We start from the raw sequence: 15,918 nt of genomic DNA, 5'->3' as shown, positions 1-15,918 counted from the left end.
TCCGTCTCATAGTATAGATCACTGGTTCTTTCTGCTGTGCTCTGGGTGCTATCCTGGGCGTATTGTCATTGCGGTCTGATTGTAACCTAGACCAATTTTCATCCATATTTTTTGTAAAATGATCACCATTTTTGTTGACGCTCCTCCAATTGTGTGCCGTGTATTAGGCTTGTCAGTCTTGCCATCGTTGAGTACTCCATCATTTTTGTAATCCATTCAGATATTTGGGGTTTTTCTCGCTTTTCCAGTTTCTTGCATATAGAACTCTTGCTGCTGTCGCCACATATTGGAATACTTCCTTTTGATCGGTCTGTTCTTGACTGGAAAAGCTATGTTATTAAATGCTGTAAATGTCAGCAGAAGTTTAAAGAAGTGCCTTGATGTGTTGATGTCCCTCCTATGAGGTGCTGTTGGGGCTTGAACCCGTTACCTGGTGTGAACCAGTCCAGTGCCTTGTTCTATTAGCTATCCTGCAGAGGCCACTGTTGGCTGAAACTGTTGTGCATTGGACACCTTTCTCAAAATGGCTGGTGGAGAAACCACATGCTGCCTAGAAAGGCCTCTTGGAAATGTCTGACATCAGCTGACTGAAAGGGCCAGTGAATTCTCTCCTGGAAGTATAAAGGTGCTGGTCTCTAGGTGGGGTCCTTTAGCTATTTCATCTTTTGTATAAAGAATAGATCTTGGAATCTGGTTTCCTCTTGAGTTTGACTTTGATCTTGCGCCTTGCTGTATTCTTGGACTGCTTTATTAATTCCGATTCCTTGTTTGATCTTAACAATACTTCTGCTTAACCTCAGATTGCCTCTCACGGATCGTGTCTTTCAGCTTGATCTAACTTTGCCTCTGTCATAACCCATGGACCTTTCATCTGCTTCTGAGATTCAGTTCATCTGACCTTGAACCTGCCCTGGACTACTCTACTCCATCGTGCATCTGATTCTTATAGGGCATAAGAAAATAAATAAATTCCTACCGTGAATTATACCCCTCCCCCAAACTCTCTGCGTCTTATGACCTTTTGAATAGTTGCAGCCCAAAATTCAATAACATAAACACTTTGGGGATACTGACAAATCAGAGATTATATTTCCATACATTTTATTGCCACCCACATCTGTGAATCTAATATTGACCTGGAGTTATCTGTGATAGAGAAGTTATTAATTTTGACAGATATAAGGGAGAAGCTAATATCCTCCTCTTTTACAAACACCTAATATTAATACCATGGGATGTAAACGGGAGCTCCAAAATATCGTGGGTGTTGGGCAGGAGACAAAACGATATAGAATCAAAATTGCAATATTGGGGCGGGGGGGGGGGGGAGAAAGGTTGAGAGATGAATATGGGAAAGAAATTGGTGGCATTGATAAAAGCCCATTCCTGGTGAAGTTTCTGTAACAGGTGCCATTTAAAACTTAAGCTTTCCTTCTGTTTAACAGCCTGGTCTTCTCTTAAAATCTCGCCGCATGTCCAGATGTAACAGGCTGCATGCATGCATCCTGGAGGTGATGCAATCTGTAATTCATATCTTGCTGAGGTTTAACTCTTTGTTTGGTATTGGTTCTCAGATTGCATTTGTGCAAAGGTATAACATGCTTCTCATCAAGCATGAATGGCATATAAAAGAGGAAGAAGAGTTGGTTTTTATATGCCGACTTTCTCTACTAGTTAAGGGAGACTCAGACCAGCTTACTATCACCTTCCCTTCCCCACAACAGACACCCTGTGAGGTAGGTGGGGCTGAGAGAGCGCTAACAGACCTGTGACTTGCCCAAGGTCACCTAGCGGGCTTCGTGTGTAGGAGTGGGGAAACAAATTCAGTTCACTAGATTAGCTTCCACCTCTCATGTGGAGGAGTGGGAAATCAAACCCGGTTCTCCAGATCAGACTCCACCACTCCAAAGCACCGCTCTTAACCACTACACCATGCTGGTGTAAGGTTGTATGAATATGGGATTACATCCAACCAACTTTGACCCCCAAAAAGGCTGCGCCAGGGATCATGGGACCCGTATGAACAGTAGTGAGGTGCAACAGGGAAAGGAAATGGGCTGTAACTTGGTTTGAGCAGGTGACAGTACTTGATAGCACAGGCTAGCCCACTCTCATCAGATCTGAGAAGCTAAGTGGGGTCAGCCCTAGTTAGTACCTGGATAGGAGACCACCAAGGAAGTCTACGGTTGCTATGCACAGGCAGGCAATGGCAAACCACCTCTGAACGTCTCTTGCCTTGAAAACCCTACAGGGTCGCCATTAAAGTAAAATTTGTAAGTTTCTTTTCTTATTCCGTTATCCATTTCTTCTAAACCGGGTTGTGGGGCTGCCCTCCTCCCAGGGCTATAGCTGTGATTCACAAAAGCTCATGCTCTGCCAGAAATTTTGTTAGTCTTTAAGTGCTACTGGACTCTTGCTCGTTTCTACTGCTATTATCAAGAGTAGTCAGGCTTGATTACCAGTTAGTTTTGTTTGCCAGTCATGAGCATGGAGCTGATCATTCCATGTATGCAAGTGAATTTAAATGCATTGTTATCATAATTACTGTGCTTTCTCATATGACTACACTGCTTTTTGACAGCTATCACCTCAAAATCTTTAAAAGTCACATAGTAAAAATAATTTATTTTTGAGATTTTTTAGGTGAGGCTTACTATTTATGTGTCTCTGTGAGCCTTCATAGTCTTCCCATGAATCCAGTTGACCTTGCTATCTGTTGTGAACACTTCTTCAGTTGATGCCATTGATGGTGCAGGTGCCAAAAGCAGGTAATAAAGCTGACAGCCCTCATTTACAGAATGCATCCAACTGTACAGGCACATAGAGGACATCCTTTTATTGTGGAAACACACACATATTCAAGGGCTGCACCATCACAAGGAACCATTATGAACACCTTGGATCTCTAGTGCCATGACAAGATTGCCCTTGATTTATGCAATCTTATTTCTGCCTGATAACGGGCCAACAAGGCTGCTGAGTAGGGTTGTCAGGTCCCTCTTCGCCACCAGTGGGAGGCTTTTGGGGCAGAGCCTGAGGAGGGTGGGGTTTGAGGAGGGGAGGGACTTCAAAACCATAGAGTCCAATTGCCAAAGCAACAATTTTCTCCAGGTGAAATTATCTCTGTCGGCTGGAGATCAGTTGAAATAGCAGACCTTCAGCTAGTACCTGGAGGTTGGCAACTCTACAGCTGAGAATACTGGAAAGTTAAAACAAAACATACACAGTAATTTTGATTTTTGAAAGGTAGTGGCAACTGATGAAGCTACTGCAGGAACTCTCCCGGTTCTTGCTGGTGCTTCCGCTCCAATTGCTGCTTAAACCTAAACATTACTGTCGGGACGATGTGATTAAAATTTTACACCAGCAGGAATCTAGGTACATCTATCTCTTTAAAACACTATCCCCAGCCGGATTGAATAATGAATTTGAACTATCTAGCTTTCTTTGAGAGGTTCACTAACTAGATTCAGCTGTAGGGGCTATGTTTGAGATTTAAGTGTATTGGCTACTAGGAGCATTTACCAGCCCTCAATCGAGGTGAGACACGCGTTTGGTCTGCTGGTCTGCAGGGTAAGCATATGAGCAATAAATTGCGGTATTAATACTATGTTATGAAATTATCTGATTGTATGAGCGCTATGACTTCGAGACGTTTATTTATTTATGTTTTCAGAGGTCTTTGACCCTATATAATTATAACAACTGATGAAGCTTCTGAGCGAAACGAACACGTATCCGGAAGTGTCGTTTTGTCACTGATTTTCTACTTGTCACTGAATTTTTATGATTTGGCATTTTTGACTTTTGAAACCATCGGAGTTGGATTTTGAGCTTCTTTTTGCCACTATTTTTCGTTACATTGAATATCAGCGTAGAAGATGTTACTTTGATGAACTGATTTACACGTGAATTCTCCTTGAATCTCATCAGAAGTTGTGGATTACAAGAACAAGAGGAATTGGACTTTTCTTTTCAGTTGGTTGAACTGGGTATTTGTACTTGCTGAATTATTCCGGTGATGTAACCGGCTGTGTGGCTTCACATTTATTCCCCCTTTTTTTTGTAGTATTTTTGTAGTATTTCTATACTGAATCTTGAGTAAAAGTGATTGTAATTATAACTTGCTAGTTGTTCTTATGAGCCAGTGCTGTATGTTTTCTTAACTAGTACCTGGAGGTTGGCAACTCTACAGCTGAGAATACTGGAAAGTTAAAACAAAACATACACAGTAATTTTGATTTTTGAAAGGTAGTGGCAACTGATGAAGCTACTGCAGGAACTCTCCCGGTTCTTGCTGGTGCTTCCGCTCCAATTGCTGCTCTTTAATAGCTCCACAATGGCTACAGGGGGAGTAGCTACCTAGCAACTACAGATAGATTGTACCAGATGTTTTCATCCCTAGAGGGCAGGTTTCTTCTTACCCGGGCAGCTGGAGTATCTGCAATTCCTGGCTCATCCCAGCAGCAATGGTGACTGATGAATGAGCCGCTCTCAGGACAACGTAAGATATTAGCTTTATTGGTTTGGAGGTGGGAAGGAAGAAAGTTACCTGGTTCCAGTGGAGGCCAGCAGGTTAACTAGACTCCATCAGCGGAACTACCTTCTGTTTTGACGTAGATCTTAACGTGACATGGGATAGAATCAGAGAACCTTACGGTGTCTCAGTTAATTGTAGAATTTGAATTTCATTGAATTTCTCGTATCCCAAAAAGGAAAAAAAAATGCTAAACAGTTGTAATAATGTATCATCAAAATCTCCAATGTCTCCTCTAGTATTTAATAAAAAATGTAAATGCCCCGTTTAATGAATGAGATAAATTCAGTTTTAAATTGTAGTGTTTCTTTGCCTGTTTTCAAGCATAAAGGAAAGTTTAAACAAATGCTTATATCTATTTATCACCTGTTAGCTTATAGGCATCTTCCAGATCATAATATTCATCTTGTTTGGGGTCATCCTCCCCCCTTAATTGTACGTTATGTTCTTTTCTCTTCCATGACACTGTAGATAAAAATAGTGTTTATAAAAAGAGACAGATGTCCCTTTGGTGATTTTAATAAGCTTCGCATTGCCCTTAATGTCAGATGGTCTGAATTCAAGAGTTTATTCCTTATTTTCAAAAGGGGAAGAGGTGGAGAGATGGAACATAACTACATAACTGAGCTTGGACAATTCGATCAGCAACTAATTTCCAGGGAATGCTAGTATGCTACAGATGGATGCAGTCTGTTTAGAGCTTCTCATAGATATAAAAGGAGCAAACATGCTAAAGCAGGGGTGTCAAACACAAGGCCCATGAGCCAGATCCGGCCACTTGAGAGCTCTTACCCAGCCCGCATGTCTGCCAAGGCAGCCCGCCCCCCATTCTCGATCTTGGCGGGCGAGGCATGGTCCGGCCTGGCCCAACCAAGTGGCATTTATGTTATATCTAGCTAGGTCCCTTCCACCATTGGTGGGAGGTTTTGGGGGTGGAGCCTGAGGAAGGCGGGGTTTGGGGAGGGGAGGGACTTCAATGCCATAGAGTCCAATTGCCAAAGCGGCCATTTTCTCCAGATGAACTGATCTCTATCGGCTGGGGATCAGTTGTAATAGCAGGAGATCTCCAGCTAGTACCTGGAGGTTAGCAACCCTGTATCCAGCCCTCGTGACAATTGAGTTTGACACCCCTGTGCTAAAGTGATCTGCTGTATCCTAGTAGCCTATTGGGAACCCTCTGAGGTCTGAAAAATCAGATGTGCAGCCTGGTATTAAGTTTCATTTTATTTTTTATTGGGGGGGGGACTAGAGTTTGAAGTTTGGGGGAAGGGTCACCAAGTGGTCTGCACCAAGGAGAAGAAGAGTTGGTTTTAATGCCTGCTTTTCTCTACCGTAAGGAGTCTCAAAACAGCTTACAACCACAATCCCTTCCTCTCCCCACATCAGGCACCTTGTGAGGTAGGTGGGGCTGAGAGAGTTCTGAGAGAACTGTGACTAGCCCAAGGTCACCCAGCAGGCTTCATGTGGAGGAGTGAGGAATCAAACCCAGTCCTCCAGATTAGAGTCCGCCACTCTTAACCATTACACCACGCTGGCTCCCAAGAAGTCATGGAACAGAAGTCATTATAATAAAGCTCATCCGGTATTATTAAGCCTCCTTATACATCATAGAGTACCCAGGACGCTCAAATCTATGGTTTAACCATTGAGTTTGGTTGAATGCTAAAGTGTCCCTGGCAACATAATGCTGTCACTTCCGGTTGCCACACAAGTGACACTGATGGCTTTATTCCCTCCCAACTCAATTTTTCTCCTCTTGCTCAGCTGAGAGGTGGCGGGGATGGGCATTGGGAGGTGTTCCGCTCAAGTAGGAGACTTGGAAAACCTGAGCAGGACACCTCATTTTCTGTCACCCCCTTCTACTATGTCTGCAAGGTAGGCCTTGGGTTGCCAACCTCCAGGTACTAGCTGGAGATCTCCTGCTATTACAACGGATCTCCAGCCAACAGAGATCAGTTCACCTGGAGAAAATGGCCGCTTTGGCAATTGGACTCTATGACATTGAAGTCCCTCCCCAAACCCCGCCCTCCTCAGGCTCCGCCCCCCAAACTTCCCGCCAGTGGCAAAGAGGGGCCTGGCAACCCTAGGTATATGATTTTAAAAAAATTACCTCCAAACTGCAAGCCATTACAACCATGACGTTACTGCTTCTGTAGACAGGAGGTTCAACATAGCTAAAGTTGGTTGTAATAAATCCTACTGAAATCCTTGCAATAAGTCAGCTGTGGCTAATTTAAGCCCCCTTTTTTTCAGCGGCATAATGAAAACCCTTGTGTGTGCTTTTTCTTAGGTATAAACGCCACTGAGTGCAACCAGTAAACTTTATCCCAAACAGGTGAGCACATGATTGTGACTTTTGCCACCACTAACCTTCTTGAATGAGAGCCAGTAGAAGGTAATTTCTTATATTTACTGTCCTATAGGTTTGGGGTAGTTTACAATCCTTTCAAATTGCGCGGGTGTATATAAAATCCTGTGTGTTTAAAATCGGCAATTTGTGTGTTTTAATCCGTTTTCAGTTTCTTGATGGGGTAATTATTTATGTTCTTGAGCCAGTGTGGTGTAGTGGTTAGGAGCGGTGGACTCTGACCTGGAGAACCGGGTTCAATTCCCCATGCCTCCACATGAGCGGCGGAGGCTAATCTGGCGAACTGGATTTGTTTCCCCACTCCTCCACACGAAGCCAGCTGGGTGACCTTGGGCTAGTCGCACTCTCTCAGCCCCACCTACCTCACAGGGAGGGGAAGGTGATTGTAAGCTGGTTTGAGTCTCCCTTAAGTGGTAGAGAAAGTCGGCATTGAAAAGCCAACTTTTCTTCTTCTTGAAAACAGTTTGCAGTATTATTCCCCACCTTAATTCCATCAAGATAAAGTGGGTCAGAAGTGTTTTAATTGATCACTGTGTGCGCAAAGTCCTACCATTTAATAGGAATGGCTGATTTGAGGAAACAGAGCAAATGAACATTAAAATCCATTCCTTTCTACTAGCACTTTTTTATCTTTATATTCACATAATTGTACGAGTTTCAGACTAAACAGCTCGCTAATTGTGTACTATTGTGATGGTTTCCTTTTTATTGCTATGCTGGCCAATGACTGTATTTAATAAATGAACAAGAGTTTCAGACTAACACTTGGGAGACCCAGGTTCAAATCCTCACTCAGCCATGAAGCTCATTGGGTGACCTGGGGCCAGTCAGACTCTCTCAGCTTAACCTGCCTCATAGAGTTTTTTCAAAGACAGATGGAAGGAGGGGCATTTACCCTGCGCTGAGCTCTTTGGAGCCACTGTGGGATAAAAATGGATAACTAGAAAAGGGCATCCAATGATGATTTTAACTGACTGGAGACCAAGTCCTATGAGGAAAGGTTGAAGGAGCTGGGTATGTTTAGCTTGAAGAGGAGAAGACTGAGAGGGGACATGATAACCATCTTCAAGTACTTGAAGGGCTGCCATATAGAGGAGGGTGCCGAGTTGTTTTCTGTTGCCCGAGAGGGTCGGACCAGAACCAACGGGTTGAAATTAAATCAAAAGAGTTTCCATCTAGACATTAGGAAGATTTTTCTAACAGTTAGAGTGGTTCCTAAGTGGAACAGGCTTCCTTGGGAGTTGGTAAGCTCTCCTTCCCTGGAGGTTTTAAGGAAAAGGTTAGATGGCCAACTGTGAGCAATGCTGATTCTATGACCTTAAGCAGATGATGAGAGGGAAGGCATCTTGGTCATCTTCTGGGCATGTAGTGGGGGGTCACTGGGGATGTGGGGGGAGGGTAGTTGTAAATTTCCTGCATTGTGCAGGGGGTTGCACTAGGTGACCCTGGTGGTCCCTTCCAACTCTATGATTCTATGACAAGCATGGATGTATGGAATATAATCCCCCACACAGTTCCAACTAAAAGAGGAGAAAAAGACACCTCATGTTTCAACATCCTTGTGGTTAACATGTGGTTAACAGCAAGTGCTTTTACTTTTCTGCCTTCTCTCCCGCTTTTGCTTGGAGGACAATTGGGGCTAAATGGAAAGGATTATGCTGTTGAGAAGGAGAAGTTATTTCAGAGCTGCATATAGCTGGTTTGCCCATGCAGGCTTGCGGGGGAGAAAAGCACCTGTTTATTCTGGGAAATGGCAGTAATCTTTGTGGTGGCTAGAGCCAAGGAAATGTTGTGTTTGTCTAATCAAACCGAGTTGTCCATTGTCTGTATTCTTAATTTTGAACATCATGGTTCGCCTCAGTAATTCAATGTATTTTTCCTTTCAGGATTCGGCTGTCGACCAAACCTGAACCTTCAAAGTGTTCATGAAGGTTCTGTGGGGCTACAGTGAGTAACTAACTTGATTATAGTGGGCCACACCTATACATGAATTAGTTGGGCATGTAAAAAAACGAATCCTGTGAATCCGTTCTCAGATATGGGCCAAGCTAACGAAAACAAAAAAACATCTGTCTAGTTAGCCCAGCCAGTGAGTTGTAGGGGATAAGTGGAATTAAGTGTCTGACCATGTAGAAAAGTGCTTCAGTTGTTGTAAAATTCATCTCTTCCGCCTTCTTTCAGTATGGGATCTAAAGTGAACACATGAAGCTGCTTTATACTTGGTCCATCAAAGTCAGTATTGTCTACTCTGACCGGCAGCAGCTCTCCAGGGTCTTCAGCAGAGGTCTTCACATTACCTACTTGCCTAGTGCCTTTAACTGGAGATGCCAGGGATTGAACCTGGGACCTTCTGCATGCCAAGCAGATGCTGTACCACTGAGCTATGGCCCTTCCCCATCCTAAGTGCATCCTTGAGAAGATGATTGTTCACCTCAGAAAGGTATAATGCCAAAGAGTCTACCCTCCAAAGCAGCCGCTTTCTCCAGGGGAACTGATCTCTATCATCTAGACATGAGTAGTAATTCTGGGAAATCTCTATTCCCCCCCACTTGGAGATTGGCAACCCAATGATTCCTTAGAACTGTGCACAGTATATGAGGTGTTGTTCTGTCATTGATATACATAGAAACATGCATGTATTGTGTTCCTTTACCCTTTCTGATGTCCACCTGTTTTATTGTCAGATAGATGACGGGGAAATATTCCACATATGGTATCATCAGCATTATGATCAGAGAAACAACACCTACAAAATCTATTATTCATTAAGTGTAACCAATATATAATTTAAAACAGTGGGTTTTGTCAAATAATGTTAGGTCAGCATAATTTTCTGCCTATTACTAATATCTATAACATCTTTGCCTTAGTCAGCTCTATTTAAATATGCAATCATTTACCGCTTTTGACTATATTGTGTTCGCACTCCCAATTTCCAATATTCAACTACTACAAATTTTATGCTGACATCAATAGCAAACTATTAAAGACAGTATTTCATTATTGGTTTTTCATCCCAAAAGTTATTTACAATTATATACTAAGCGCTAATATTAAAGGAAACCATTTAAATGAGGTGCTATCTGCTTTAACAATATGTCTGTCACAGAATGAGATTGTGTTTAAAGATTTTATCAAGAAATGGTTGTTTGCTGAGGTTATGTTTTGTCCATGAAATATGCATTTCATATCTCTTTCATTTCATTAACATAATTTAATTTGTGCTTTGCATTTTGTGCATAATACATATTTGATTTACAAAACAAATATTTCCATTAGAAAATGAATTTCATGCAGGCAAAAAGCAGAACCAAATGATGTATTGAAGGAAAATAAGAAGAAATGAAATGCATTTTCTCAGTCTATTAAAAAATCTATGGCATTGACAGAAAGTGCACTTAGTGCTACATTTAAAAAATAGCACATATGTCAATGTATTAACAAATAGAATTGGAAATACAAATATTTCCCTATATCAAGCCAAGAATCTCTTTATTTTAATTGAGTTGATTTAAAAGGCCCCAACTACAATTTAATTTTTATTTCATGATGTGGTGCGGTGGTTGATGGCTGGCACTCAATATGCAAAGAGATTTTACCTTAAAAAAAAAGTTACCATTCACAAAAGCAACAAATAATGTCATGGGCTCAAAATATGAAATTATTAATTTGCTGATTGCCTTGGGATGCTAGCATGAGCGGATAGGAGGAAAGTAAGTTAGAACAAGGGTGGAGGGAGTACGACGAACTAGCTCATGAGAGGTTATCCTGAGAGGAGGACAAGATGACCTTTCCCCCCATGCCACAGAAGAACATGATTCTCAATCTGGCCTTTCTCAGGGGAGCTCAGAGCGATGTATATGGCTTCCTTAGCATTTTATGGGGAGCCAGCGTGGTGTAGTGGTTAAGAGCCGTGGTTTGGAGCGGTGGACTCTAATCTGGAGAATCAGGTTTGATTCCCCACTCCTCCACATGAGCGGCGGTCGGAGGCTCATCTGGTGAACTGGATTTGTTTCCCCGCACTCCTACACACGAAGCCAGCTGGATGACCTAGGGCTAGTCACAGCTCTTTTAGAGCTCTCTCAGTCCCACCTACCTCACAGGGTGTCTGTTGTAGGGAGGGGAAGAGAAGGTGATTGTAAGCCGGTTTGATTCTTCCTTAAGTGGTAGAGAAAGTCGGCATATAAAAAACGTCGTCTTCTTATCATAGCAGTCACCCCATGAGATAGGTTGAAAGCCAATGGGGTTTAGCAGTTAGTGTTGGACTAGGATGTGGGAGACCCAGTCTAACCATGGACCCTCGGGATGCCAGCTTCCAGGTGGAACCTGGGGATCCCTCAGAATTACAGCTCATCTCCAGACTACACAGATCAGCTCCCCTGGAGAAAATGGCTGTTTTGGAGGGTGGGTTCTATGGCATTGTAACCCACTGAGGTCCCTGTCCTCCCCAGGCTCCATCCCCAAATCCCCATGATCTGGCAACCCTACCCCCCCTTCTTAGGGTTGCCAACCTCCACATGGTGGCAGGAGATCTCCAGCCGATAGAGATCAGTTCACCTGGAGAAAATGGCCGCTTTGGCAATTGGACTCTATGGCATTGAAGTCCCTCCCCTCCCCAAACCCTGCCTTCCTCAGGCTCCACCCCCAAAACCTCCCACCAATGGTGGAAAGGGACCTGGCAACCCTAGCTAGATATAACATAAATGCCACTCGGTTGGGCCGGGCCATGCCTCGCCAGCTGAGATCGAGAATGGGGGGTGGGCTGCCTTGGCAGACATGCAGGCTGGTAAGAGCTCTCAAGGGGCCGGATCTGGCTCATGGGCCTTGTGTCTGACACCCCTGCTTTAGCATGTTCGAGGTCTCTCCCCATCTCCTTTTATATCTAAGAGAAGCTCCAAACTGACTGCATCCATCTGTAACATACTAGCATTCATTGGAAATTAGTTGCTGATCGAATTGTCCAAGCTCAGTTATTTAGTTACAGTATGTCCCATCTCTCCACCTCTTCCCCTTTTGAAAATAAGGAATAATCTCTTGAATTCAGACCATCTGACATTAAGGGCAACGCGAAGCTTATTAAAATCACCAAAGGGACATCTGTCTCTTTTTTTTTCCAACACTATTTTTATCTACAGTGTCACGGAAGAGAAAAGAACATTGGCATTGAAGTCCTTCCCCTCTCCAAACCCTGCCCTCCTCCCCAAAAATCTCCCGCCAGTTGCGAGGAGGGACCTAGCAACCCTAAGGCCAAAGGCCAATAGGCATTAATGAGCCATGAATGGTGTAGTGTGCTAGAGTGTTTGACTAGGATCTGGGAGACCAAAGTTGGAATTCCCACTCTGCTACAGAAACTCACTGCATGACCTTGGGCCAGTAACTCCCTCTTAATCTAACCTACCTCACAGGAAGCGTTGCCAGCCTCCAGGTACTAGCTGGAGATCTGCTATTACAACTGACCTCCAGCAGATAGAGATCAGTTTACCTGGAGAAAATGGCCACTTTGGCAATTGGACTCTATGGCATTGAAGTCCCTCCCCTCCCCAAACTCCCCCCTCCTCAGGCTATGCCCCAAAAACCTTCTGGCTGTGGCAAAGAGGCACCTGGCAACCCTACTCACAGGATTGTTGGTATGAATAGTTTCATTCCTAGTGGGATAAATAAGCACACGCAGCAATAGGGACAATCCTGTGAGGTAGGACAGGCTAAGAGTGTGTGACTAGCCCAAGGTCATCGAGCAAGCTTCCACAGCAGAGTGGGAATTCGAACCTGGGCCTCCCAGACCCTAATCCGAAACTGTAACCACTGCATCCCTCAGCCTCCCTAACTCTGCTCCTGGCGTTTTAACAAACCTGCTGGGCAAACCTGTCGGTCCTTCTCACATCCACAGTTTCCTACTGCGTTGCCATTCCTCCTCCTAACCAGCCCCAGTACCTCTGGGCAAACAATGTGATTTTTTTTCCGCCCTTTTGGCCTGACTTTGTTCTTGCGATTGGAATACGAGGCAATATCTGTGTGGGCTTTGCCCCGTTCCGTTGTCGTGAGACGGTTGCCTGATGACTCTGATGGCGCTCGGTGGGCATTCCAGAACGCTAATGCGTTTTAATGGCTGTAGATGTTTCCTCAGTGGGTGCTAATTGTCGGGAGACGGCCCCTTGAGTGCTCTCGTACGCTCTTGTTCAAGGACCCATAAATGCTTGGAGAAGGTGACTGCCCTTCCCCCAGCTACAGAGGAGGGGGGCAAGACTCTTTGTATGTGTGCATGTAAGACACCACAGTGTTGCAGCGCTGCTCATGGTTATATTTGGATTGAAGCTAACCGTCGTTCTGTTAAGGAAGATATAAGCTTTGAGGTCCGTATCTCGGGTTACATGATTGGAGCTGGGGTTGCTAACTCTGAGTTGGGAAATTCTTGGAGATTTGGGGTTAGAACCGGGGGGGGGGTTGGGGAGAGGAGGGACGTTAGTGGTGAATAATGCCATAGAGTCGTCCCCCCACCTCCAGAGGAGCCGTTTTCTCCAGAGGTACTGATCTCTTGTCAGCTGGAGATCAGTTGTAATTCTGGGAGACCACCAGGTCCCACCTGGAGGTTGGCAACCAGGGTTGCCAGGTCCCTCATTGCCACCGGAAGGAGGTTTTTGGGACGGAGCATGAGGAGGGTGGGATTTTGGGAGGGGAGGGGCTTCAATGCCATAGAGTCCAATTGGCAAAGGTGCCATTTTCTCCAGGAGAACTGATCTCTATGAACTAAAGATCACTTGTAAAAGCAGGAGATCTCCAGCTACTACCTGGCGGTTGGCAACCCTATTGGCAACCCTAGGCTGGTCTACGGTACTGATGGTGTTTTGAAAAGCAGGAAGAGTTAAACAAAACCAGGGAAATCCCTCTAGTACAGGGGTGTCAAACATACGGCCCACAGGTAGGGTTGCCAGGTGGGTGGTATTGGCGGGCAATTGCCCACCAATCCACCCAGCCACCCCTGTGGGCACATGCACACCATGATAACACTTCCGGTTTTACTTCCAGAAGCACCACATTGCTGCGCCTGCGTTTGCACTCAAACCCCAAAAATTTGAGGGGTTGAGTGTTAAATCGGCTGTGGCGATGTGGCTCTTCTGGAAGTAAAACCAGAAGTGCCGTCATGCATGCACACAGCCACTCCAGCCCCGCCCTCTATAACCTCCCACCAATAGGGCTGCCAACCTCCAGCTACTAGCCGGAGATCTCCTGCTATTACAACTGATCTCCAGCTGATAGAGATCAGTTCCCCTGGAGAAAATGGCCACTTTAGCAATTGGACTCTATGGCATTGAAGTCCCTCCCCTCCCCAAACCCTGCTGTCCTCAGGCTCTGCCCCCAAAACCTCCCGCTAGTGGCGAAGAGGGACCTGGCAACCCTACCCGTGGACCAGATACAGCCCCTTGAGAGCTCTTATCCAGCTCGCAGCCGCTCCCTCTCTCTCGATCTGGGCTGGGGAGCCTGCAATGGGGTCGCCAGCCAAGGCAGCCACTCCCCCCAGTTCCAACCGTAGTGGGCTTACCAGCTGAGGCAGCCACCCCCCTACCCACCCCACTCCTGATCTGCACTGGCGAGGCATGGCCGGGTCCGACCAAGTGACGTTTATGTCACATCCGGCCCTGATAACAATTAAGTTCGACACCCCTGCTTTAGTGGGTTCCAGAAAGGCAGGGAAGAACACCTCCACTGAAATAATAACTCCAGGGAGGGGTGAGGAAGGCCGGTACCGTCACTTACAGTTGGATCTCTGCCAGGGATCTGATAGTAATACCCACACATTTCATGAAAAGTGTTCCAGATAATAACGAAAGTGTAACGAAAGCTAACCTGTGCCTCTGCTGTATCTGCGGAGCCTAATTAAATAGAGTGCGGAGACAGATCTTCGCAGTGGCTGAGCAGGGCTGAGAGGAGGAAGGACAAATGGAAAGCAAGTTAGTGGGGCTGTAACATTTCTCAGAATCAGTGCTAGCAACCGAGTCCTGTGTCTGGGTTTGGATCTGATGGAAAATCTTCATGGGTGGATAGGGTTGCCAGGTCCCTCTTTGCCACTGGTGGGAAGTTTTGGGCGCAGAGCCTGAGGAGGGCAAGGTTTGGGGAGGGGAGGGACTTCAATTAAGAGGCTAGATGGCCATCTGTCAGCACTGCTGATTCTATGACCTTAGGCAGATCATGAGAGGGAGGGCACCTTGGCCATCTTCTGGGCATATAGGGGTCACTGGGGGTGTGGGAGGGGAGGTAGTTTGGAATTTCCTGCATTGTGCAGGGGGTTGGACTAGATGACCCTAGTGGTCCCAACTCTATGATTCTAATGCCATAGAGTATAATTGCCAAAGCCATAATTTTCTCCAGGGGAACTGATCTCTATTGGCTGAAGATCAGTTGTAATAGCAGGAGATCTCCAGCTAATACCTGGAAGCTGGCAACCGTACCAGTGGAAGGGATTTCTATCACCTCAGCCACAACTCCCTCCACTCCCCTCAACCCCAAATCCCCCCTAAAATGCTTCTCCTGGGGGACAGGGGACCCCCCCTTCCCAGGGAAAACACAAGGAGGGAATTGATGGTATGTGGGGGGATGAGAGAATCGGCCAACTCCCCCTTCTGTCAGTGGAAGCTTTCTATGGCATTCCACTCAGCGTAGATGGATTCCTTGACCCTAGCCAGGTTTCCAGCAATTACAGGCTAAGCCACTGTGAGTATTTTTTCTGAATTAGCTGGGGAGATACCATTCTTGGTGCTAAAACCGGTCAAAGTTTAGACTGTTATTTGTGAACAGGTTTGGGCATATTTAAAAAACCCTCTAGACTTGGTGGCCTTGGAAAGTATCCAGCTTTCCTGTTGCTTGTTTCCCAAGTCACTTGGACCACAGCGTTGGCCCTTCTGAGTTCAGTGGTCTCACGTTAAATGTATATAAGATTGCAACTAGCATATGCAGGATCTGGGTAAACACTGCTGTGAAGGCCACCAGACAGCTTCACATGAACACATGAAGCTGCCTT

Source organism: Euleptes europaea, chromosome 17 (assembly GCF_029931775.1).
Source record: "Euleptes europaea isolate rEulEur1 chromosome 17, rEulEur1.hap1, whole genome shotgun sequence".
Taxonomy (NCBI): domain Eukaryota; kingdom Metazoa; phylum Chordata; class Lepidosauria; order Squamata; family Sphaerodactylidae; genus Euleptes; species Euleptes europaea.
The sequence above is the reverse complement of the archived record's forward strand: the minus strand, read 5'-3'. Positions refer to the sequence as shown.